The sequence below is a fragment of the Dermacentor andersoni genome, chromosome 1, assembly GCF_023375885.2.
Source record: "Dermacentor andersoni chromosome 1, qqDerAnde1_hic_scaffold, whole genome shotgun sequence".
NCBI lineage: Eukaryota > Metazoa > Arthropoda > Arachnida > Ixodida > Ixodidae > Dermacentor > Dermacentor andersoni.
The window spans coordinates 409,761,358-409,786,078 of NC_092814.1; positions in this window are offsets into that span (position 1 = coordinate 409,761,358).

Here is a 24,721-nt window from a genome sequence, read left to right on the forward strand (position 1 = left end):
AAAAAAAAAGGATTTGATTACTTGATGTATGCCGTGAGGACTCCGATTTCTTTTTCATACATAGAAATGGAAAGCCCGCTAGCACAGTGCTCCCCAGTCTTTTTTATATGCGATCTTTCCAGTAACAAGCAGGCTTGCTCATTGCAGCTTTTCCCGAATTCTTTATTTTTTCTGTTAACATTAATGCATCTAATTATCTTGCAGACAATTTTCATGTTTATCGGATCCTCCTGAAACTGTTAGGGCTGGCCGCATTCCAATTGATGACTTTAAACTTCCAGATGAAGTGATCATTTAATGGGGTCTTGAGACTTTTTAAACATAGTGTTATGTGTAGCTGATGCATTAGGCTATTTACAATATATTCACACATAAGCCTATGATGGTGACCCTTTATCAATCGGGAAGATGTCGTCTTCATCTTGTTCAGTGCAACCACACAACTGTTCCGTATCAATAGCAAAAAAATATTGCCAATCTGTTGTAAAGGCTGTTGTTAAAATGTGAGCCAAGTATTATAACATTGCACACAGCAGGAAATTTAAAATCTCATGTCAAAGACAGCAAAAAATAGGTTGCTCTTGCATTTGCACTGTCATCAAGCAACGTCAGTGCAAGCGGCTGATCCCACCAGCACTTCATATTGGCTGATTTTGGGATTGCGAGAGCATTCTCAGAAATACATTACTGATTATTTTTAGTTAAAACCTATACATGTATGACACCTCAAAAACAGAGGAAAATAATTTATTCTTTGCACTGCCGGTCTACATGTGGTGTACAAGAGGATAGTGGCATTTTGCATGGCATAGACTAGGGCAGCCGCTATGGGGTGCCACAGCAAGCCCTTTCACTACTGAGACACTCAACTTTAGGGCACGGCTTTTTCCTCTAGGCTACTTCTCTGTGTAGCTTCCAGCTTGCTAGCCGAGATGAAAAGAGAGAGAAAGCCATGTATCGATGCGTTAACTCCACTAATATGTGAAGGATTTGAACAAATTTTGTGGCAAGAGATTCCTGATATGTCCTTTAATAATGAGGCCATCCTATGATTCGTTGGAAAATGGTTTGAGGGCCCCTTTAAGATCACTAGGAGCACTGCCAGATGTGGATTACACTTTTCTTTCTTTTATGCGTTGCATGTTGCAATCACTCAGTTGAGCCCTTGGGCGCGGCCGGGCAGCCACCATTGGGGGTATGAGCCACTATGGTGGCTCATACCCCTACACTAGAGTTTTATGCATTGCATATTGCAATCACTCAGTTCAGCCCTTGGGCGCGGCCGGGCAGCCACCATTGACCTTTAGCGCAACCACGTGACGTGACGTCACGACAGCCGGAGGAAAAGCTGGGCCCCAACACAATATGCAACGCTTTCTTGGCTTAACCAAGCTAAGCCTGGCCATTTTTTAACTTTATTAGTGATTACACATTTTAGAAGTATGAGTACAATGTGCCACATAATGATAACAGAGGTCATTCTTAATATTTACTGCTGTGTAATAGCCTTAACATTGTATTTAATGCACATACACTGTCTGAGTGACCATGTCATTGTGGTATATGTCATGCAGGAAATATGTGAATTACAGACAGGTCTGGCAATGAACACTTGCTTGTGTACCAGAAAAATATGATTTTGATGCAATTAATTCAGTACCTGAATCCTACTTTCTAATTACATTGAGAGAGGTCACTTTATAGATGAAATTTTCCTTCTTTCTTTCCCCTTTCTTTTTCTTATAGCAGAAGTTGTTCATCAAAGGGCTCAATAACTTTTTTTTTAAATATTTCGTTGCAGCTAAGCATGCTCTATGAGAACCGGCTAGTTGGTCTTGCGTGATAATTAAGAAAACATTGTGCAGAACAATAAAAAAAACAAGAAAGATGACAAACACTACCTCAGTGTATATCTCTTTTCTTGCATTTGTGTTCTAATATTCGACGTTGTAAAGTTGAAAGGACAACAAATAAGACTTGTTTTCAAGGGTTAAATGTTTATTAACCCCAAATACTGCAAATTTAATGAAGACATGGCTGATGAATGGGTATCATTCACAGAAAATAATTTACGACAGAAGGTACGATGACATATATATATCACGCTCGGAAAATATTAAAACTACGTTTACACGCGCAGAGAGTGAAGTGGTATTGCATTCTCATTCATGTTATATAATGACAATCACTATTCCAAAAAAAAAAAAGAAAAAGCCATCGCATCAGTATCTCTTCTACAAGTAATTTTCTGTCTCAGTGCACGAAAACCTAATAGCAACCTACACTGCAGTCAACTGTGATGTATACATGTCACGCACTTCAAAATTCGTCACGAACACTTGCTGACACCAGAACTGAAATATGGGCCAAATGGTCACAATTCATATTAGTTGCGCAGAAAACAGACGGATGATGGTGGTGTCATCCACTCCTTACCCGTATGGTACTTGTATTTTGTGCACAATTCTCACGGTATCTGACCGTGGGTTTGCCCGAATTACTAGGATTCTGCGTGCCCAAAGAGGCACGAAATGCATGATTGAAATTTGTTCATCGACAAAATGCTTTCCTATTTTGCAAGGTCCCTTGGTTACAGAAAGATAGCGAGGAAACGTATATATGCATGCTATATCGACCTTCAATGCATACTGGTGTGCGACTTATGCATTTTCGAGCAGTGGATCGTGAGCAATGTCTCTACGTAGTGTTTAAGCGCAAAATGGCATCCAGTTTTATCAGAAGACGCACTCACAACTAAAACGAGCAACACACGCCGCAATACACGAATTATCTGTGCCGGCACCATGCAGTCGGTGGCGCAGTGCCACCACGACTCTTCGAAACCCCCAATCGATAGCAGGCGATATGTAGTGCCACTTCATGGATACAGTACAGTTCCTTGAAAGCTTGCCTATCTTCGTAACAGCAACGTTATTCGTACTAGCAGATCCTACACAGTACTAAGCACGCACAACACGCCCACTAGGAACCACAGCGATTCCCCACTGCGTGCACGCGCGTGTAAACGCCGACAGTCATTTTCGATTTTAAAACACGGCGTCAAGTAAAACGACTTATCTATTTAAACGCAGTATAATTAACAATAAAACCAAAATATTAGCGTTTCATGTCTCTTATATTAAACTTTTTTTTGTGACGTCATCATGCGTGGCAGCAGCGAACCCCACTTGGGGTCGTCTGCTGCCACGTGCGTGCACCCAGCGCCGGCCAAAAAAAACACACACCACGTGGTTTGTGGTGTGACAGATCGCCGCTTTGCTCTGGCGGCGTTGTAAGCGCCAGCGATGTTACTTTGTTCATGGCCTCCGAGATCACATGCTTGTTCGTTTTGTGCGGGCAATATCGGAGGCCATGCCTTGTTGCCGTTCGTTTTCCACGCCGCCGCTTTGCCACAGGGGCGCTGTAGCGCCAGCGATGTTACATTGCCGCTGGAGCGGCGGTTTGATGAGGGCGGGCATCGGTTGCGCCTGCAGTGCAGTGCAGTGCAAGCCTTGGTCCTCTGAGCGAGTTCGTTAAACTGAAATATTGACTGTTCCGAAATTTGTTTAAGTGAAGTATTTTTGCTAAGAATCTATAAGAAAACTGCCGGGGATATTAAAAAAGTTCGTTATTCTGAAATATTCGATAAACCGACGTTCGTACAACTGAGAGTTTACTGTAGCAGCCCTAAGAAAAGGCGTATTAAAATTCAGCAGCGTTGCTGGCCTTAACGTGCAGCAAGTACAAATGGTCAATCGCCAATTTACGTTACCGTCGCTGCGATGATGGGGATGTACTACAATGCCCGTCATTCGATTACGCGCAGACACGACACATTAGTCGATAAGATTGCAGGGCTGCTAATAGAAAAACGTTGACTTCATGAACTGTCACTTAGCTCTTGATAGGCGTAAGACGTACAGGCGCCACAGAAATGGAGCTCCAAAGCGCATGACAAAAACGTTCACCTGGAACTGACAAACGCTCACGCTGGAACGCATGAGCACATGACACAATGACACAACCACCACGTTCAGTGAAAGCGCGCGAACTGAGCGTGTGAGAGCGCAGAGCGTACGAACCCAGCAACCTTCAGGCATTCCGAGCTTACACAGAAGGGTGAATAGATCAAATAAAGCCTGTTTCACATGATGCGATTTTCGTCGCACCGGAAGTGCGATTTCCGTCGTTTGCGATGAAAATCGCAGTCGCAGTGCCGACCCCCCGATTTTCGGCTGCGACCAACCGGTTGGTCGCACAGTCGCACCGTCGCACCGATCGCTGCGCTTTTCCGTCTAAATTGCGCGGAGAGCTGTCAACGGAGCTATTTCGCCGGTTTGTTTTGGAAAATGGCGTCTCGTACGACAAGTGCAATGCGCGGAGACGTGGATCGCCGAATTCGGTACGTACGCGAAGGGAGAATAAAAAAACTTGTACCGCAGATTGCATTCTCCGATTGCTATGCGTTTGTTGACACGCTACACAGCAAATGAAGTGCATTTTCACGTTTGCTTCGTACGCCTTTGCGAGTTGTCAGTGCAAGGAGGTGTTCGATCCCCAGCAGACGACGAGGTCGTCACAATGTTCTTTTGTAAAATCGCGCTTACGGAGCAGCTTAAATTATTTCAACCTCGGCAAGGGCAAATGACAAGACAGCAAAGTACCCGAAGTTTCAACGTTGCGCTGAACGCGGTACCGTTCAGTTGCATTTTCTTGTCGGTTTTCAAACATGAATTTCCCGATGCATCTTGAAAGCTTATCGTGCCTCTTATTAAATTTGACAGAGCAAAAGTGTAGGCTATCGTAATGAATTTGCTACGATAGCATTAAATCCGTGGCTTGAATAAAATATTACATGCACGTTAAGTTGCACCTCTTCTCCGGAGAATTTTTTTTTCTTGCACAGAAACCAATAAACATTGACTACGTTGCGGACTTTGTATCCTTACTGCATCTGTATGAACACTTGCTCTGCGAGGTAATTAACTGTACAGCTAGTAGATTAATTAAATTGCTTGCTATTTTGGCAAAGTGACGACGTACCCTCCTGCACAATTATGTAGAACTCGTGCAACAATGCGAAAAGCAGGCAAACGGCCTGTTCTTGTGGGGATAAACCAGTATAAAACGACACGCTGAAGAAAAGTAAATCAAAACTGTGCAGTGAAGTCAGCCAGTACAAGCAGTTCTTGCATGTTCACAGCTGATCAAGTGTCCAGAAACATTCATGCCTTACATGTTTCTAGTAAGTTTCTAATAAGTTTGTGATCACATATATTAGTGTGTAAACCCATATAACGATATCCGCTGCGATTACTATCTTTATAAGTAATGAAATACCATGCTACTTGCAAGAACATATATCACCCGAGGATTTTAGAACAAATTTCTGCATTTCAACTATACACAATATGTTGTTTATTCAATAAAAGACCACAAACTGGGCTTTTTTTGCAATGACAAGCTTATTCCAAACTTTACTTACATATAGGGAAGAAAGAAAATTATAGACAGAAATATTGTTCTTCAATTTGTTCACCTGCCACTGTGGCTATAGCAATCTGCTGCTAACACAAGGCGAGGGGCTGATTTTCCAGCCATGGAAGTCGCATTTCGATGGGAGTCGTAGGTGAGAAAAAAAGCTCTTGCACTTAGGTTTAGTTCACCTTTTATTGAACCCTTACACTTCAAAATACTATTGCATAGGGGGGCATGCTTATGCAAAATCTAACCCCACTAGAAAGCAAAGGGCAGAATTGTAAAACAACCATCTTTCGTGATAATTCGAGTGTGTAAATATTCATTGCATCAATATGTATTGTTCAACAGCACTGCACAAATAAGCATGATCAGGTATAGCAAGTACTCTGTCAGGAAGCTGGTTCTACAGATGTATAAATGTCAAGGCATGAATGCTCATACTACGTCGCACACATAGCACAAAAAAACCTTTTTCAAGAGTTGTCCCTTCTGGCAGATATGAGTGGGCCATAAGCAGCAGAAACTTTATTGCAGGACATTGTGTAATACCGCTTATGAAAGAATGAAGAGAGTGAAGAGGCTTTTAACAGCAGTAGCTCATGCTGCTCTAATAAGAGGAACGATGAGCAAAAACATTTCTGGTAGAGCACTTAAACAGTAACTTTCTGAAAGACAGAAAATTCCAGGTGAGAGTTGGAGGTACATTAGGCCCACACACACCAACAACACAGGCATACTACAAGAAACACTACAGCCTATGGTGTATTACAGTCTATGGGAAAGCTATCTTATACAGAAATCAAGAATGATGCAACAAGCCCTCGACAACACTGCAGACTTTCTTGGCCAGTCTGGCCTCTCGCTTTCTGATAAGTCAGCTCATATCGACGTTGGAAAACAAAAGAAATACTAGAATCAAGAACTACCCCAGATTGCACATTGTGATCCACATAGCTGGACAAATTTGCCCGCAAGTCAACATCCACAAATCCTCAGCTAGTGTAAGCCCATGATGGCAGAGCCAGCACGTGGGTGAAACAATTATGCAATGCCTGGGCGTAACTTCCACACCTGGTGAAAAGAATAATCTCGAAATAATGGGGGTGGACGAGTGGATACTATAGAAAATCGCAGATGCTGTGCTTGTGTCCAAGGTGTGGTACGGTATGCATTACCAGCAGCACACAAAAAAGACAACTCATCGAATACTGGCATCGGGTAGTAATAACAGGTCTTTCCAACTGTACCATGCTTGAAGACCTCTATGAGAAAGAGCTAACGAACAAGCACCTAGACAGAGTAGAGTTGCAGCCTGCAGCACAATTTCTTTGTCTCAAGAGCTCAGAACCTCGTCCCAAGATACTATGCCAGCTAGCATATGAGATGCAAAGACGACTACCCCTCCCTTCAGAAACACAACCTCGGGAGTACCTGAACTTGAAACATAACAGGCCCATACCGTGGAATATGGGGGCAAACAATTAGGCCAGGAGACTGTATGCAACTGCCAAACACACAGAGGAGGTTGCTAATCATGAAGATGCAAGCAAACATAAGGCACATATAGTACACTGATCTGGCAATAGCAGTGTAACAGTAGTATGACACTACATAAACTTAAACCCCATATAAGTGAGTACCATTCCAGGTCATCCTACACCTACAAAAGCTGAACTGAAAGCAATCAAAGCAGCACTTGTAGTGCAGATTACACCCTGCACAACACCCTGTATGGATTCACCATAAACTGTCTGGGCCTGCACATCACACAAGACTGTCAGGAAAATCAGGAGATTGACACGCGACTTGCAAGCACATGACCAGAAATTAAATTACAGGATACATAGCCATGCAGATATTCCAGGGCACAAGCGGGCTTATAAGCCCGACATATTAACTGAAAACTAGACGAGTTTGTGTGTATTCATTATTAACTAAAGTGCAACAGATACACAACAGACAAGAACGAAGCGCTCTGTGTGTTCACTTTGTTCCTGTCCATCGCATTTCTGTTGCACTATAGTTAATGAATTCATAAGGCTGCACAGGAGAAGAATGATACCTCTGCCCAAGGGCCCGATCTCACATCCAAATCCACGCGTGTGCACACACACACACACACACACACACACACACACAAATGTTGCAAGAGTGCATAGCATGAAGCAGTATCAACAGGATGACACTAGATATGGATGAGGACTAACTTTCAACTGAGGTTCATTTGTAAAAATGTGGCGAGTTATATAAATTACCAGAAAAAAAAAGGACGATGAGCAAAACGAGAACAATGTGAAAGCAGGAGCCAACGTTTCGACAAGTGGACTTGTCTTCTTCAAGGTCCACGTGTGGAAACGTTGGCTCCTACTTTCACCTTGTTCTCATGTTGCTCATCGTCTTGAATTTCCATCTCCTGCCTTCCCCGAGTGTTCCCCAGAAAAAGAAAGACATCTTTGAAGGATAGATAAAAATTGGTGCTTGATGCAGCCAAACATAAATAAATATGCTACAGAAAGAAAATAGAGAAAAATTCCAAGTGCAGGAAAAAATCATTACAATTGCCAATCCTGCATGCCGGCACCTTTCAAGAAACACTGTTGTTATTCCAATAGACAGACTGACAGCTTGCTTATGCAAGCACATTCTTCCAGTTCCATGCCATTGGAAAAAAAAAGAGTTTCCTGAAGGTAGCCACATGCACACTAGGTGATCACAATGTTTCTTTCCCCTGGACTTGTATATCTATATGTATTTTCTCCTTTTCCCGCTTTTATGTTTGGTTTCATCAAGCACTAGTCTTTATAAGGTTTTATTGCTGTACTACTTTGTGGTAACCTTTATAGATCACTGCATTTTCACAATAAACCTTTTATTTAGAAGTTAACGTACCCTGTTCTTACTGCTTCACACTGTACAGTCTTGCTACATAGGCCAAATAAAAGATTTTATAAGGTATCATGAGGGCCATTAAAGTGACTTGTTGCAGTCTAAAAAAAATGAATAGCCTGGCTGCAAATGGCACCAGAGAACACATAGGACAAACAAGAAAACCGAGATGATCTAACAACCGAAAGTTTAATGTACACACCGAGTAAATGCTCGCTGACAAGCAATAGACTGAATATACACAAAAAGGAGAAGCAAAAATTCATGTGCGTTTCCTGACAGGAAATGCCTCCATTTCTAACGGAGGCCGTGCTGACAAGATTAACCCAGCATTTTTAGATTTACAGCTTCCGTAATTTCTCTAGGCAGCCGATCTGCACAGAATGCTAGCTTCTTCCTCTACAATGCACACTCAGATGTGGAGAGTGCATTGTAGAGGAAGAAGCTAGCATTCTGTGCAAATCGGCTGCCTAGAGAAATTATGGATGCTGTAGATGCAAATACACTGGGAGAATCTTGTGTCAGCATGGCCGCTGTTACACTTTCAGAGATGGATGCGTTTCCTGTTGGGATCTGTATGGACACACATCAGATCTTGCTTCTGCTTTTTGTGTAAATTCGATTTATTGCTTGTCGAACAGCATTTACTCGGCATGTTCAATAAACTTTCATTTGTTAATACACCTCATGATTGTCTTGGTCTCTAGCAGAAAGGCGTTCATTCTTTTTACAGTGAAGCTGTATATGCCTAGGCAAAACACTCATGGTCCGATCCCAAAAACCCTAGTGTAGGGGTATGAGCCATTGCATTCGTCTTGCATGATGGACGGAGATATTTCTTGTTGGGTAGACATAGAAATGCTTATGCATTTCAAACATACATTATATCTGCGTATTATTGCAGGGAAGGGACACAGAGGGGGATGGGGTTAAGACAAGATCATGATGTCATTATTATCACAGCAAAGGTGTGGTGGGCCATTGGCTAGACAGATAGTGACGTCGTTTTTCTCTAGCAGCAGAGCGCGCGTGCAGCAGTCTCTCCGACTTCCCAATAGGTTCGAAAATGTGTCCCTGTGTTTAATTAAATTAAATGTGCAACCCGAGTGTGTCACTTCGTAACTACAGTGCATAACTGAGTCATAAACGTTATGATTAACGCATTACAAAACACAAGTGCGTAACATAATTCAGAAAGACTTAGATGGACCCGCTGGATTAACACAATAAACCACTCCATTGCACTTTCTATGATGGTGATCTTGCAAAGTGCAATGTGTGGCATTCCAAATAAAGAATGTGATAAACCCAAGCCAAACATGTGCATAACCTCATTAAGAAACGCAGACATAACCAATAATATAGAAAGACTTGAATAAACCATTGGAATTAACCCAGTGATAAACACCGGGGCTGCACATTTCAGCTTCGCTGGTTCACCGTCTCTACAGGGTGCATGGGCAGCAACTTTTTCTGTTATTGTTTGTTAAGTATTGTATAATGTTGTGCCAGTAAAACACGTTGGGCTAGTTGGTGCAATGTATTGGTACTGCTTTTTTTGCTGGTTTTTTTCTTAATGTTGTGCCCTTCTTCCTTTTGTAACAACTTTTTTATTCCCCCTTGCATAATACTCCAACCTTGCAGCCTGCGAGGTATATAAATAAATAAGTACATAAGCACGTCATGCATTCATCTTGTGCGTGGAACAAAAACGCATTGATAAGCTTAGACATACAGTCATTGCTTCACACTTTCGAAATGAATAATTATAGCTTGCTATCGACATTGAAGCAGCCTTTCGACAGCTAGAAAAGGAATCAGTTTTTCCAGCTCTGAACATTGAATTGCAGGAAATGCAAGCAGGCATAAAATTCTGCCAATATAATCTGTTTAGGAATACCAAATTGGAATAAACATTGAGGCTTGCATTTGTACTTTCTCTGGCTGAGCAATCTAGTTTGAAATGACTCCCATAAGCATGTCGTAACCATGTTGATCTAATACAGGTTAAATGCATGACTAGCTTAAGAAATCTGGATGATTGCTATATATTACAGTGAAGAAACTATAATATCTAATAACATTAATAATATAATAATAATATTTATTTCCACAAAACAGGCTAACCGTGAGAGGCGTGCGAGGCTGAGCAGAAAGCTGAAAAATTCTACGGCAAGTGCGCCTGCCGTGGGCCTACGATCCTGCATTACGAATAGCGCGTATTGATATGGTCTTCTTGTTAGAAGTTCCGAGTATACTACCAGCGCGAGACAGGGGACAACAAAGTGGACGAGAAGCGTGTCTTTTAGACTGCTATGTTACAACGTACAGGTTTCTACAAAAGTGACGGTAACTGCTCGAAACATTTGATGCGTCGGCTTGCTTTTGCGCCTTTAGAAATATTTAGAGAGGGCTCCCATATATATATTCGCAGCGCAAGCACGGCGATGGACGAACCAGGCTAGCGCTAAGGTTGAATTTCACAACACGATTTTTATTCCACGTCGTAATCACACAGATCGTTTGAGGCTTCGTTCAGGGGCACACGCGGGCGTTCGGGTTCGTGCTTCTTGTTGCGTTTGGCGTAAGAATATGGCTAGGAGCAGGCACCACATATGCGCAATGACGGGAAATATACACGCATCATTTCTCCAGAAGCTGACGCCGAGCACGGGTAGCGCGAGGATCTTGTTGGGCTGACACGACGACTTCGTGGCAGCCGAATTCCGAATACTGCATATACGGTCAGGGTAGCTATATGAACTTGTCGATAGGTCATCTTGTAGATTGTTATAGCGCAGGCAGAACGAAACGGTCATAGAATGTAGATAAGACAACACACAGCGCTGAACCACCTGCGAACAGCTGTTTACGTGCGCGATGTCGCACTGAACTACAGAAACCGCCGTCGCGCACCCCAAGACAAATCTTAACTAACGTTTTTAAATTAGTAAACGTACATATTATTTGCTTCTAATCAAGAGAAGTCAATAATATTATAGTGTAAACGTTTTATTCACTACAGTAAAAGAATTATGCAGCGTGTGCCACGAAGCCTGGCAGTAAGCAACCCTGGGCGTCGCACCAGTCGCATTGTTGAAATCGCAATCATGTGAAATGAGCCCTCAAAAAATCGCATTGCGACGCGTGCGACAGCACCGATTTTCGTCGTTGCAGTCGCAGCATGTGTAACAGCCGTAAGGCGGCGGCGTTAAGTCATGTGACCGACTACGCGCAAATCAGTGCAAAGCATGTGTGTGCATGCAACAGACAGCGGTGATTCGACTGGGTAGAGGCAGTCACTGCTCTGTACAACGGCAGGAGTTGCAGGCGTTGCAGAGGTTGTCGTACTCTTCTTTCTCGACATGTTCGGAGAGCGTTGGACACGATTGATCCGGTTACGCCTTGCGGTACGTGGTAATGCGCGGCCGTTCCGGCGTTCTGCCTGTCGCTTTGTGACCTTTCCTCCCGATATGCTTGTGCAGTTTCGGTCGTTCATTTCAACTTCTCCATTTATCGTCTGCAGTGGAAGTTTGATTCTGAGTGCAGCAACTTCACATTGCTGGCTGACATCTCTTTTCGGAAGAGCGTGGGCTGAAGGCAGCCGTGAGAGACAATATTCCGCGATATGATCACGTAGTACGCGTTGGACTGTGTGTGTTGGTCCCACATATGGCCGGTATGGGACATCCCGTTGAAAACATCCTTCAGACATCCATAGGATTAAAGTTTTGGAATTGTGTTTAGATCACAGAAGTTAAATCGTGTAGATGTCGGAAGGATGTCCTTATAGAACATCCTGAAATTAATGTCGTCATGCTGTCCACTGGACGTCCTGACCGGGACTTGGACGTTCGGATCTAATCAGGATGTCCAGAGAATATTCGTGGTCCAATGGGATATCTGAGCTAACCAGGCGGCTAGCAGATGGTAGGGCTAAGTCGAATTTGTCAACAACTCAAAGCAAAGGCAAGAGTTTGACGTAATAGTTCTGAGGAAGCCCGCAAGGTGGAAAGAAGTAATTAATGAAAGGAAACTCAGACATCCACCCATTCGTAGCAATTGCTACAAAGGAAACCCATACGGGTTCCTCGAAGGAAAAACCTCGCAGTTGAAAAAAAATGCGTCCTGGTCCGGGACTCGAACCCGGGACCACCGCCTCTCCGTGGCAGCCGCTCTACCATCTAAGCTAACCAGGCGGCAAGCAGATGGTAGGACGAAGTCGAATTTGTCAACAACTCGAAGCAAAGGCAAGAGCTTGACGTAATAGTTCTGCGGAAACCAGCAAGGTGGAGAGAAGTAATTAATGAAAGGAAAATCAGACATCCACCCATTCGTAGCAATTGCTACAATGGAAACCCATACGGGTTCCTCGAAAGAAAAGCCTCGCAGTTGAAGAAAAATTCGTCCTGGTCCGGGACATGAACCCGGGACCACCGCGTTTCCGGGGCAGCCGCTCTACCATCTGAGCTAATCAGCTGGCTAGCAGATGGTAGGACGAAGTCAAATTTGTCAACAACTCCAAGCAAAGGCAAGAGTTTGACGTAATTGTTCTGCGGAAACCCGCAAGGTGGAGAGAATGAATTAATGAAAGAAAAATCAGACATCCACCAACATGCTGTTACAAGTCTGCCAGGCGCTGTGCCCAGCTTCCTCGGATTATCCGAAATAATGCCTTTTTGGTGGTCCGTACCATCCTTTCAGCCGGCCCGTTCGTGGATGGATGGAACGGTGCAGCTGTCACTTGGCGGATGAGGTTGGCATCCAGGAACCCTCGAAATTCTATGGATGTGAATTGCGGGCCATTGTCTGAGACAAGGGTATCTGGTAAGCCATGAGTTGCGAACAATCTTCGTAAGGTAGCGGTTACAGCACTCGATGTCATTGACTACATTAGTATGACCTCCAGCCATTTGGAATAAGAATCCACCACAATCAAGAAGGTCTGTCCTTAGAATGGACCAGCGAAATAAATGCGCAGGCATGACCATGGAGTCCGGGTTGTCTCCCATGGGTGCACAGCTGCCCGAGGCGTCTCGGGCCGTGTTTCCTGGAAAGAAACGCATCCCGGACCCATTCCTCAATGGCCGCATTCATGCCGGGCCACCAGGCATAACTGCCGGCAAGCGCTTTCATTCTTACGATGCCGGGGTGTCCGACATGCAGAGCTTCGAGGACCTGGAAACGCGACTTCTGTGGAATCACCATACGGTCACCCCACAGTAAGCATCCCTTGTGGGCGGACAGCTCATGTTGCCTGGACACAAATGGTGTGAATTCGGAACTCGGAGCGCACCTTGGCCACCCCTTCCACACCCAGTTGAGGACACTGGAGAGGATAGCATCCTTGGCGGAGTACTTAGCCACATCGTCTGCATGGACTGGAGATTCTAGAAGTACGTCCAGAAGCATGACGATCTCTGCTGGCGAAGGGTCATCCTGGCACTGGTCCGCTTGGGGCAGTCTGCTGAGACCATCTGCGTGGCCTGTTTTCCTGGTCGGTGGTGGAGAGTATGCTGATATCCATTCAGAAAAATGGACCAACGCAACATTCGCGGTGAAGGAATCTGGCGTTTGCTGGTCGGATGTAAAGAGCCCCATGAGCGGCTTGTGGTCTGTATGGATCTCAAATGGGCGGCCGAATACGTAGTCATGGAACTTCTTTACTCCGGCAACCACAGCGAGTGCCTCCTTATCAATCTGGGCGTAATTCCGCTCTGTAGAGGACAAGGTTCTTGAATAAAAAGCGATTGGTGCTTCCGTGTCATCCGGCGCTCTGCGACTCAACACCGCTCCTATTCCGTACGGGGACGCATCGCAGGAAAGGATTACCGGCTTCTTCTCGTTGAAGTGTGTCAGCACCTGGTTGGGCGCCAGTAGCTTCTTCACATAGTCGAACGCAGTTTTTTGTAGGTTTCCCCACAGCCAGGGGACCTTCTTGTCCAGCAAACGGTCAAGGGGTTCAGCGACAGTGGCCTTGGGTGGAAGGAATGCATGATAGAAATCGAGAACACCCAGGAAGGCCTGCAGCTCGGCTCTGTTCAACGGCCGCGGTGCATTAAGGATGGCTTGCGTCTTGGCCAATGTGGGGGTGGATTCCCTCAGCATCGACTCGGAAACCCAAAAATTCCACTTGAGTCACTCCTAGCTGGCATTTCTCCTTCTTGACCTTAAGCCCTGCATCTTGGAACCGCAGAAGGACCTCTCGAAGGCGACTAAGCAATTCCTGGTGCGATGCACCTGAAATGAGGACATCAAAATATGGAATGACGCCTGGTAGTCCGCGCAGTAGGTTTTCCATCAAACTCTGGAAGATGCCAGGTGCGACGCTGACACCGAATTGTTATCGTTGAACGCAGAAAGCACCCCGATGCGTCACAATGGTCTGCGCCTCTGCAGATTCATCAGTCACTGGGAGCTGTTGGTAGGCCTGTGCTAAGTCTAGCTTCGCAAAGACAGTTCCACCAGAGAGGGATGCCAGCAGATTGTTGACAGCTGGTACCGGATATGAGTGCTGCTGCAAGGCTTTGTTGATGGTGCACTTGTAGTCTGCGCAGTGGCGTAACAATAGGGGTTTCCCAACGAGCATGGTCAACCGGCTCTAGGATTCCTTGTTGTGTCAGTTTGTCCAGTTCGGCGTCGATTTTTGGTCGCAGTGCGAAAGGAACCCTTCTTGCTTTCAGGCGGATAGGCACAACCTCGGGGTTAAGTGCAAACTGCACGGGCGGTTTCTTCTAGCAGCCCAACGTCCCATCGAACACAGAGGCAAAGTCCCGGAATACGTTATCAAGTGAGGATGGTTGCTGATCGATGTGTTGCACTCCCGTGATATTGATACCGAGTGCCGGAAACCAATCTAGCCCGAGAGGACTTGGGTGCTCGCCCTTGACAATGACCAGGCGCAATGGCCCGTCAAAATCTTTGAACTGCATTCGGACGGTACCAACTCCACGTACAGCGATACGGTTGGCTTGATAGTCCCTCATGATAACATCAAGTGGCTGTAGGTTTTGGACACGCCGCTTTGGAAAAATGCGTCTGGCTGTGGCGTCGGAGATAATGGAAAAGGTTGATCCCGAATCCACCTCCATCTGACACTGTGTGCCTTCGATTTTTACACTCACATGTATCTTCCTCTTGGCGGGTTTCGACACTTCGTTGATAGCAGAAAGTGACAAGTCATCGCAGTATGAAATGTTTATGCGAGGAGTGGTCTTGAATGGTTGCGTTCACGCTTGGTCTTTGGCATTTCGACGTCGGCTAAGCTGCCTTCGGGACCGGCAGACCTTAGCAATGTGCCCGGTTTTTTCACATTCCCTGCACTGGACACCACGGAACCGACACAGGCGGCGTTCGTGCGGGCCTCCGCAGCTGGCGCAGGGGCCACCCACCAATCTATCGCTGTCCCGTCGCTGAGTGGGGCTCGCAAAAAGTTTATCCCAAATCCACCTCCATCTGACATTGAGTGCCTTCGATTTTTACTCACATGTATCTTCCTCTTGGCGGGTTTAGACACTTCGTCGATAGCAGTAACTGCCAAGTCGTCGCAGCATGAAATGTTTGTGCGAGGAGTGGTCTTCAATTGTTGCGTCCGGGCTTTGTCTTTGGCATTTCAAAAAAATAATTAAATTATGGGGTTTTACGTGCCAAAACCACTTTCTGATTATGAGGCACGCCGTAGTGAAGAACTCCGGAAATTTCGACCCCCTGGGGTTCCTTAACCTGCACCTAAATACACGGGTGTTTTCGCATTTCGCCCTCATCGAAATGCGGCCGCCGTGGCCGGGATTCGATCCCGCGACCTCGTGCTCAGCAGCCCAACACCATAGCCACTGAGCAACCACGGCGGGTTCTTTGGCATGTCGACGTGGGCTAAGCTGCCTCCGGGACTGGCAGACATTAGCAATTTGCCCGGTTTTTTTTTCACATTCCCTGCACTGGGCACCACGGAACCGACACAGGCAGCGTTCGTGCGGGCCTCCACAGCTGGAGCAGGGGCCGCCCACCAATCTCTCGGTGTCGCGTCGCTGAGTGGGGCTCGCACGTAACCGAAGAACATCTTCGGCGGTGTCTTGCTCGCCATCATCGCCAGTCGTCGTACCTTGATGAACGGGCTCGAAACGCGGCGTGTTGGTGGTTTGAAACGAGGCTAGGCTGGCTTCCCGGGCAATGGCCTCAGCGGCGACTGCTTCCTCGACAGCACTGGTGAGGAACACCTCTTTTTTCGACAGTATATAGTCGCCGCTTCACCGTGTCGTTCTGCAGTCCGAGCACGAATCGATCCCGTAGCACAGTGTCGAGGTCGTTCTAGTTGCAGTGCTGTGCCGTCGTTGGAAGAGCAGCGAGGTAGGCGGCGGCTGACTCACTTGGTGCCTGGTCGCGGCGATGGGATTCATATTGTCTGGCAAGCTCCGGTGGTTTTGGCACTAGGTGGTCGCGCAGAACGGCGAGGATTGTTTCGAACGGTGTATCATTCAGCTGGGCCGGTGCCACGAGCGCCCTGGCTAATTGAGCAGTGGCGGGACCGCAGCGGCTGAGGAATGTCGATCTCTTCTTGCTCGCATCCGTGACGTCCTGCGCCTCGAGGAAGAACTGGAAACGTTCTGCATAGTTCTCCCACTCTTCAGGGTGAGTGATGTCGAAAGGCTCGAGCCCCTCATTTGTGCTGGCCATCATTGTGAACTGGACGGAGCTAGCTTCCCATTGCGGCGGTCTCATTCAATTCAATCCTCGTTGCCAGTGTTAAGTTGCTGCGTGCGTCATATCGCGAGGCACCATCGCTACAAGGCGTATCGGCAACAACCTTTTACTGCCGTCACGAAGCAAACACAGAACGGGAACTTGATAACTGGGATATATATAGACCCTTGGAGCCGGAAGAGGGCGCTCTTCAACACCAGGGTTGACTGACGAAGATACGTCATCCGCTGAACTCAGCGGCCAGAATCGGTACACAACACTAGGCGTTTGACATTTGCTGATTCTGTGAACGTCCGCGCTTACTGTTATGTATGGTATGGTATGTGGTGTTTAACCCGTGGGAGGTGTACATGGGCTATGAGAAACGCAATGCACAGCGCTGCCAGTTGCAGTAACATACCCGCCGTGGTTGCTCAGTGTCTATGGTGTTGGGCTGCTGAGCACGAGGTCGCGGGATCGAATTCCCGCCACGGCGGCCGCATGTCGGTGGGGGCGAAATGCGAAAACACCCGTGTACTTAGATTTAAGTGCACGTTAAAGAACCCCAGGTGGTAGAAATTTCCGGAGTCCTGCACTACGGCGTGCCTCATAATCAGAAATTAGTTTTGGCACGTAAAACCCTATAATTTTTTTTAGTTACAGTAACATCATATGTGAGCTTATAAGGCAATTTTCGGCTAGTGCATGAATGAGGCATGCGCCTAAGACATTTGAAACGAATTCTCCACCTTTTAACGTTCATGGTTACCGAAACCAATTGCTTGCTCTGTACTGCAAGAGTGCATCATACATCTGACCTACGCAATTAATATGATTACAAAGGTATCAGGAAAATTGTGCTCAAGGCTGTATAAAGACAGTTTACTTAGGCATAAAATAATTGCACAGTGCGCTCAAATCGTCAAACACAGCTCCTGACTTGGTGACATTGGTTAAGTGGCAAAAGCGACACATTGGTAATGAGGTATGGCACAGTGGAAGGTTCTGGAATAATTTCTACCATATGGGGTTCTATAACGTGCACTGAAGATGACGCACACTACAGATACAGGCGCCTTGTGTTTCACCTCCATCGAAACACGGCCGCCGCGGCTGGGATTGCACCCATCCTCGGGTTCAGCAGCCGAGCCAGCGCGCAACAACGTACAGCGTTCACCGTTGCACAGTGCCCAGCCAAGCAACAGAAAGTCCCCGTTACAAACTCGGCCCAACCTCTCTGGCCGACTGCAAAACGGTTGGCCCGACTTCGGCACCCGATGGGGGGCCGGCTTCGGAAATTGATACTGGCCTCACGTCTAACGACCATCGGCAAACGACTTAGGCCCGACCACTGTAGCCGACGTGGCCGACTGCACACTGCACGCGGGCCGACTACGACCCAATATTTCGTAAGCACCGGTTTGCCGTTGGCCATCGGCTGGGTGCGGTCGTTTTTTTCTTTATTATTTATTATATGAAAAAAAAACATCAGGTTTTTTTTCTTTTTTTGCTGCGTGTTACGTTTTTAGGTCAACGATATACAGTTTATTAGAGGCGTTTAACTCATGCTGACATTAATTATACGCGACATGCGCGTATAATTTATATGTAAAACATAATTAAACGCCACTAATTACTCTCAGTACTCGTTAGTATAAATACGTAACACGCAACAAAAGAAACACGTGAACGTAACCTTTTCTCTTTTAGGGTTTTATTTTGCAATCATAAAATACATTATTTGTTTTCGTGCAGCAGTGTTAACAATTTGCAAGCAGTTTTTGTTCACTGAAATAGTACGATACAGCTAAAGGACAGTGCTGGTCTGCTGTGAAAGTTTTGCATACTGCCTGGGAGTCTCTTTTTCAGCCGTTCCATGTTCTTGGCTCTGAACGATACAGCAACCGGTATTTCTCTGTCCCCGTAGAGTGAAGCTTGGATAGTTACAGTGCTCATACAAACTGAAACAAACGAAGAAACAACTAATATAATAATGAATAACTCCTTGAACCCTGCTGCTGATTTCATGGACTTTTTCACATTTGTGTGCAAGAAATCCTGATCCTGGTACAGCCACAGACAAAACTATTATTTCGTCGTTTCAGATGTACGTATAGACACATACTGTGCACTTCCAGTGAAAATTAGTGCGTTCAACTTCTGCGACGTGATTCACGCTTTAGAACCGCCCAAGCAAACACGAGGACAGGAAGGATCGATTTACTGACTGGCTCGGAATATTGTTGCAATAAATATACATCCAGGCAACGCGATCAATGAATAGCACAACACATGGTTGCACAAATAAAGTAGCACGCAAAGAGCCACGAGATTAAAGTATATAAATTCACACAACGTCGAGACTGCAGTGAGAAAGTTTCACACGTAAACTATGAACATGTGGCAACAGAACAATTGAGGAACAACTTACATATCGGTTGTCCACAGTGTTTCACGTACATGCTTTTTTGTCTGATGTTCCTAGATATACTCTTAGTCCATATGAGGAATTATAGATAGAGAAAGAGAAATGTGCGGAATATAGCCAACCCCTATATGTAGCTTTCATGGATTACGAGAAAGCGTTTGATTCTGTCCAAACCTCAGCAGTCATGGAGTCATTGCGGAATCAGGGTGTAGACGAGCCGTATGTAAAAATACTGAAAGATATCTATAGCGGCTACACAGCCACCGTAGTCCTCCATAAAGAAAGCAACAAAATCCCAATAAAGAGAGGCGTCAGGCAGGGAGATACGATCTTTCCAATGCTATTCACAGCGTGTTTACAGGATGTATTCAGAGACCTGGATTGGGAAGAATTGGGGATAAGAGTTAATGGAGAATACCTTAGTAACTTGCGATTCACTGATGATATTGCCTTGCTTAGTAACTCAGGGGACCAACTACAATGCATGCTCACTGACCTGGAGAGGCAAAGCAGAAGGGTAGGTCTAAAGATTAATCTGCAGAAAACTAAAGTATTGTTTAACAGCATCAGAAGAGAACAGCAGTTTACGATAGGTAGCGAGGCACTGGAAGTGGTAAGGGAATACATCTACTTAGGGCAGGTAGTGACGGCGGATCCGGATCATGAGACGGAAATAATCAGAAGAATAAGAATGGGCTGGGGTGCGTTTGGCAGGCATTCTCATATCATTAACAGCAGGTTGCCATTATCCCTCAAGAGAAAAGTGTGTAATAGCTGTGTCTTACCAGTACTCACGTACGTTGCAGAAACCTGGAGGCTTACGAAAAGGGTTCTACTTAAATTGAGGACGACGCAACGAGCTATGGAAATAAGAATGATGGATGTAATATTAAGGGATAAGAAAAGAGCAGATTGAGTGAGGGAACAAACGCGAGTTAATGATATCTTAGTAGAAATAAAGAAAAAGAAATGGACATGGGCAGGACATGTAATGAGGAGGGGAGATAACCGATGGTCATTAACGGTTACGGACTGGATTCCAAGGGAAGGGAAGCGTAGCAGGGGGCGGCAGAAAGTTAGGTGGGCGGGTGAGATAAAGAAGTTTGCAGGGACTACATGGCCACAATTAGTACATGACCAGGGTAGTTGGAGAAGTATGGGAGAGGCCTTCGCCCTGCAGTGGGCGTAACCAGGCTGATGATGATGATTATGATGATGATGATATGCGGAAAAGTGCCACACACAATCCATTCTTACCTGCAATGCACCAGACGTATATCGTACAGTAATGGGTGTTTACAGTTTTCTTTTTTCATCTGTGGGAACAAAAGCGACTTCGAATTAATTATGACTTTTCCGCAATGACAACCAAACAAGCGTCTTACCTGATTTCTTCCCTTATGGTGATAACAGTTCCGAGCGTAGCATGTCATTCGCACACCATGCTTCAATTTAAGCAGTGTCGTTCCAATGTTTCCAAGAAAAAAATTTAAGGAAAATACGCCACGCTTACAAGACGAAAAAAATAACATTAAAAATGTATATATGAAAGTACGTCTCACATTTTCTTCTCCCAATTCTCGAACGCTTGATCCGTTCTCATATAAAGCTCTTCTTTTTTTCTTCCTGCCAGAAAAACAACAACACAAGAACAAGGAGTTCATCATACATTGCAAAACCATTTGCGCAATACAGAGCGAGTTTTGTTCACTTGACAAAGGCGGTCATGTACTACACAACATAAAATTAAAATGCCACTTACGAGTACGCATATCCTGAACGGCGAGACACGGCGGCTCCACTCCGTGGAAAAAGGGCTTGAGCTCTTGTTCAATGTTACCTCGTGTAGTTTGCGTTCATATGCGCAGTCCATGATAATAGAAATGCACCAACTAGTCTACCAAGCTGTCGAGACGCGAAACGAGCTGGCATCCAGGGCTAGCATTTGGCGGGAACTCGCGCCCTTGCTACCCTAGCTGACTGGGGCCCCGCGAGCGGACGGCGTTGCGCCTGACGAATAGCAAAGCCCCGCTTCGCTTCCTCGCCCCGTCCTCGCTGGTGGAAGCTGATGCTGACAATCGCCCGTCCCTGCTTTCCAAGAACCTCTTCATTTCTTCTGGGAAAGGGAGATGCGACGGCGCAAGGCGACCGCGGTTCCCCATACTTTTCCTTTCTTCTTTTTTTAACGCGACAGCGTTAAGGAGCTCGTGTCGCAGAAAAGCCTGTGTCATCGTTGTCGGCGTTGGCCATGAGCGAAAAATCCTGGAAGGCAATCCATAAATAAGAACAACTTGCAAGAAGGGCTGGGTGGGAATCGAACCAGGGTCTCCGGAGTGTGAGACGCTACCACTCAGCCATGAGTTCGATTTTTTTTTCTTTATTTCCAGACAATCGACAAATACATCAATACACACTGCTGCCACTACCTGACAATATTCGCTTTCCCACCACTGCGCTTGGAGCTTGCGGTTGAGATTACAAAGCTTTCATTTTGGCAAGGGCATCCATCAATAACAACTGTTCATCGTCATACGCTAACTTCTGAAACACTTCCCGTTGTTTACAGATATTTTCAGCAAAATAGGCGTTTACTGTTCTCACATTTATATCACAATTCCTTACAGCCATGCGGTTTCTCCAGATACTGTGAAGGCCGAGAAGAACATGCCATAAGGTATACTGTCTTGCACTGTGGCTAGGTAACAAATACCATGAGCTGTTAACGGCAATTTTTTTTCAATAGTTCTTTGCATAATATCCCAAAAGAAGACCGCACTCCAATGGTCTAGAAAAACATGTTCTATAGTTTCTGGTTTCTTACAAATCAAACAGTTAGCTCCCCATGGTAAGTAGTCCCCTCTTTCTTCTAACCATGTTTTCACAGGCAAGGTATTAGTGTGTAGTTTAAAAAAGAATGTTTTCACTCCCCCTGGTACAATCATTCGTTTCACACGTTTTAGCACATCTTTCCCTTGGCCTTCGCGGTACATTATTCGATATAATGGTTCTGGGCACATAATATCTATTAAATCCGAGCTTATCCGCTTACGACTGACTGTAGCCAAATATTCTATGGAAAAGTGGTGGTTTAAGAATCGGAATGCTACGACCACCTCACGTAAAAATTTACTCGTTGCGTAACGCCCACCCTCCCTCGTCGAGACAACAAAGTTAGGTAAGACATCGCTCAATCGGACTTGAATACCTGTTCGCAAGAAAGGTTTTGTTGTGTCTCGTAAGAACAAAAATCTAGAAATCAGTTGCTTTAAGTATAAATTTGGTAATGACAAGACCACCTGACCCAACTTGCGAAACAAGTTGTTCCAGCTTGTTCTTTCATATTCGGACTGCCACACAAAAACAGCAAATACTCTATGGAATTTCTGTGGAAGTTGAATCGGGAACAGCTCAGGACTTGCATGAGATCCCACTGCTTGCTCACCAAGAAGATTCTGCAGATAGCCGCACGTGCGAATATAGAGAGGTCACGTGCGGCCCACTTATCATTTTGAGCTTTTAATTCCTGCACTTTGCCATTCCATAAGTCTTTAGTGTCTCGATGTGTGCCTAACAGTACACCAAGATAAATCCCAGGCGTGAGCTTCCACTGCATACCTTCAAAAACACGCGGCGTTGTTTGCCACCAGCCGTGCCACAAGCCGACACACTTATTCAGGTTTATATTGCTGTCCGTCATGTCACAGAAGTAACGCATAATTGTCATGGTAGCTCGAACACTCTCCTTATCCTCACAGAAAACAACAACATCATCAGCGTAAGCTAATAAACGCACCTCACACCCTTCTAGGCTGAATCTTCGCACATCCGGACTATCAATAATTCTTTTACAGAGCGCCTCTAGATATATAGCGAACAAAAGAGGTGACAGGTGGCACCCCTGACGAACAGAGGAACTCACTTCAAGCCTTTCAGTTAGCTTATGGCTGACAATGAGGTTAGTTGTACAATTACTGTATGTCATTTTAACTGCCTCTGTTATCCGTGATACAACACCGACATAACCAAGAATTGGGAAACAGGAGATTGGGATATACTCTGTCAAACGCCTTTTCTAGATCAATTTGTAACATAGCGACTTTCCTAAAATCTGCATCACAAGTTTCAAGAATGCTGCGAGCCACATGGATATTAGTAAATATAGACCTCGCTCTTACCCGCAGGTCTGATGCGGTCCTACTAAAGCACCGATAACCCCTTGTAGTCTCCGCGCAAATATCTTCATTAAAACTTTATAATGTACGTTTGTCAGCGTAATTGGCCTGTAGCCTGTTACTTTGTTAAGTTTATTTGCGTCATCGCTTTTTGGTATCAAGTCTGCATACGCCCTTTTAAAGGACGGTAGCAAATGACCTTTTTTGATACGCCTCCATAAAAACACGTTCTAATAAGATGGCTATCTTGGAGCAAAAGACTTTGTAAAAAACTGCTGTTAAACCATCAGGTCCTGGCGATTTTCCAGGGTTAAGGTCTTCAATGGCCATTTCGATCTCCTTCGCTGTGATATCTTCTGATAATCTATCTGTTTCTTCGGCGTCTAACCTAGGTAGAGTGGTTAGAAAATGGCTTTCATACTCAGTCTTACTCGGTATTCTACACTTGAAGAGCGCCCTGTAATATTCCGTAAACGCATAATTGATTTCTTTCGGCATCTCTAGATATTTTCCCTTTGTATTCAATCTCAACTATTTCGTTTCTCCTCGCATACTTTTTCTCAGTTCCCAAAGCACGCTTTGTTGTCATTTCGTCAGCCAAGATCTTTCCCATTCGTGCGCGAATAAGTGCGCCACGGTAATTTTTCGTGTCGATAGCCTCAATCTTATTCTTTGTTTCCCTTATTTCTTCCATAAAGGTGCCTGGCGTTGCAGTTTCAGCATCCACAAATTCCTGAAGCATTTTTAAATGTTATTTTCCTCTTGGCGCTCTTCAAAACGTATTTCTACTGCTCGTTCTATGGCATTCATTTTTACGACTTCTTTAAATCGCTCCCATCGCTCACCCCACCCTTTTTCACAGTAATTATTTGCTTTATCAATTTCTGTGCATACACTCTCTAGAAATCGGTCGTCCTTTAAGAGTTTCGCGTTTAATTCCCATGTTTCCCATTTCATTCTAGGTTTTGCGGTGATCTTTTTTCTTATCGTGAAGGCTACTAAACAATGGTCGCTAAATGCTATGTTCAGCACCTTGTAATCATCACACATTGTGGCGATTTCTTGCGAAAGATAA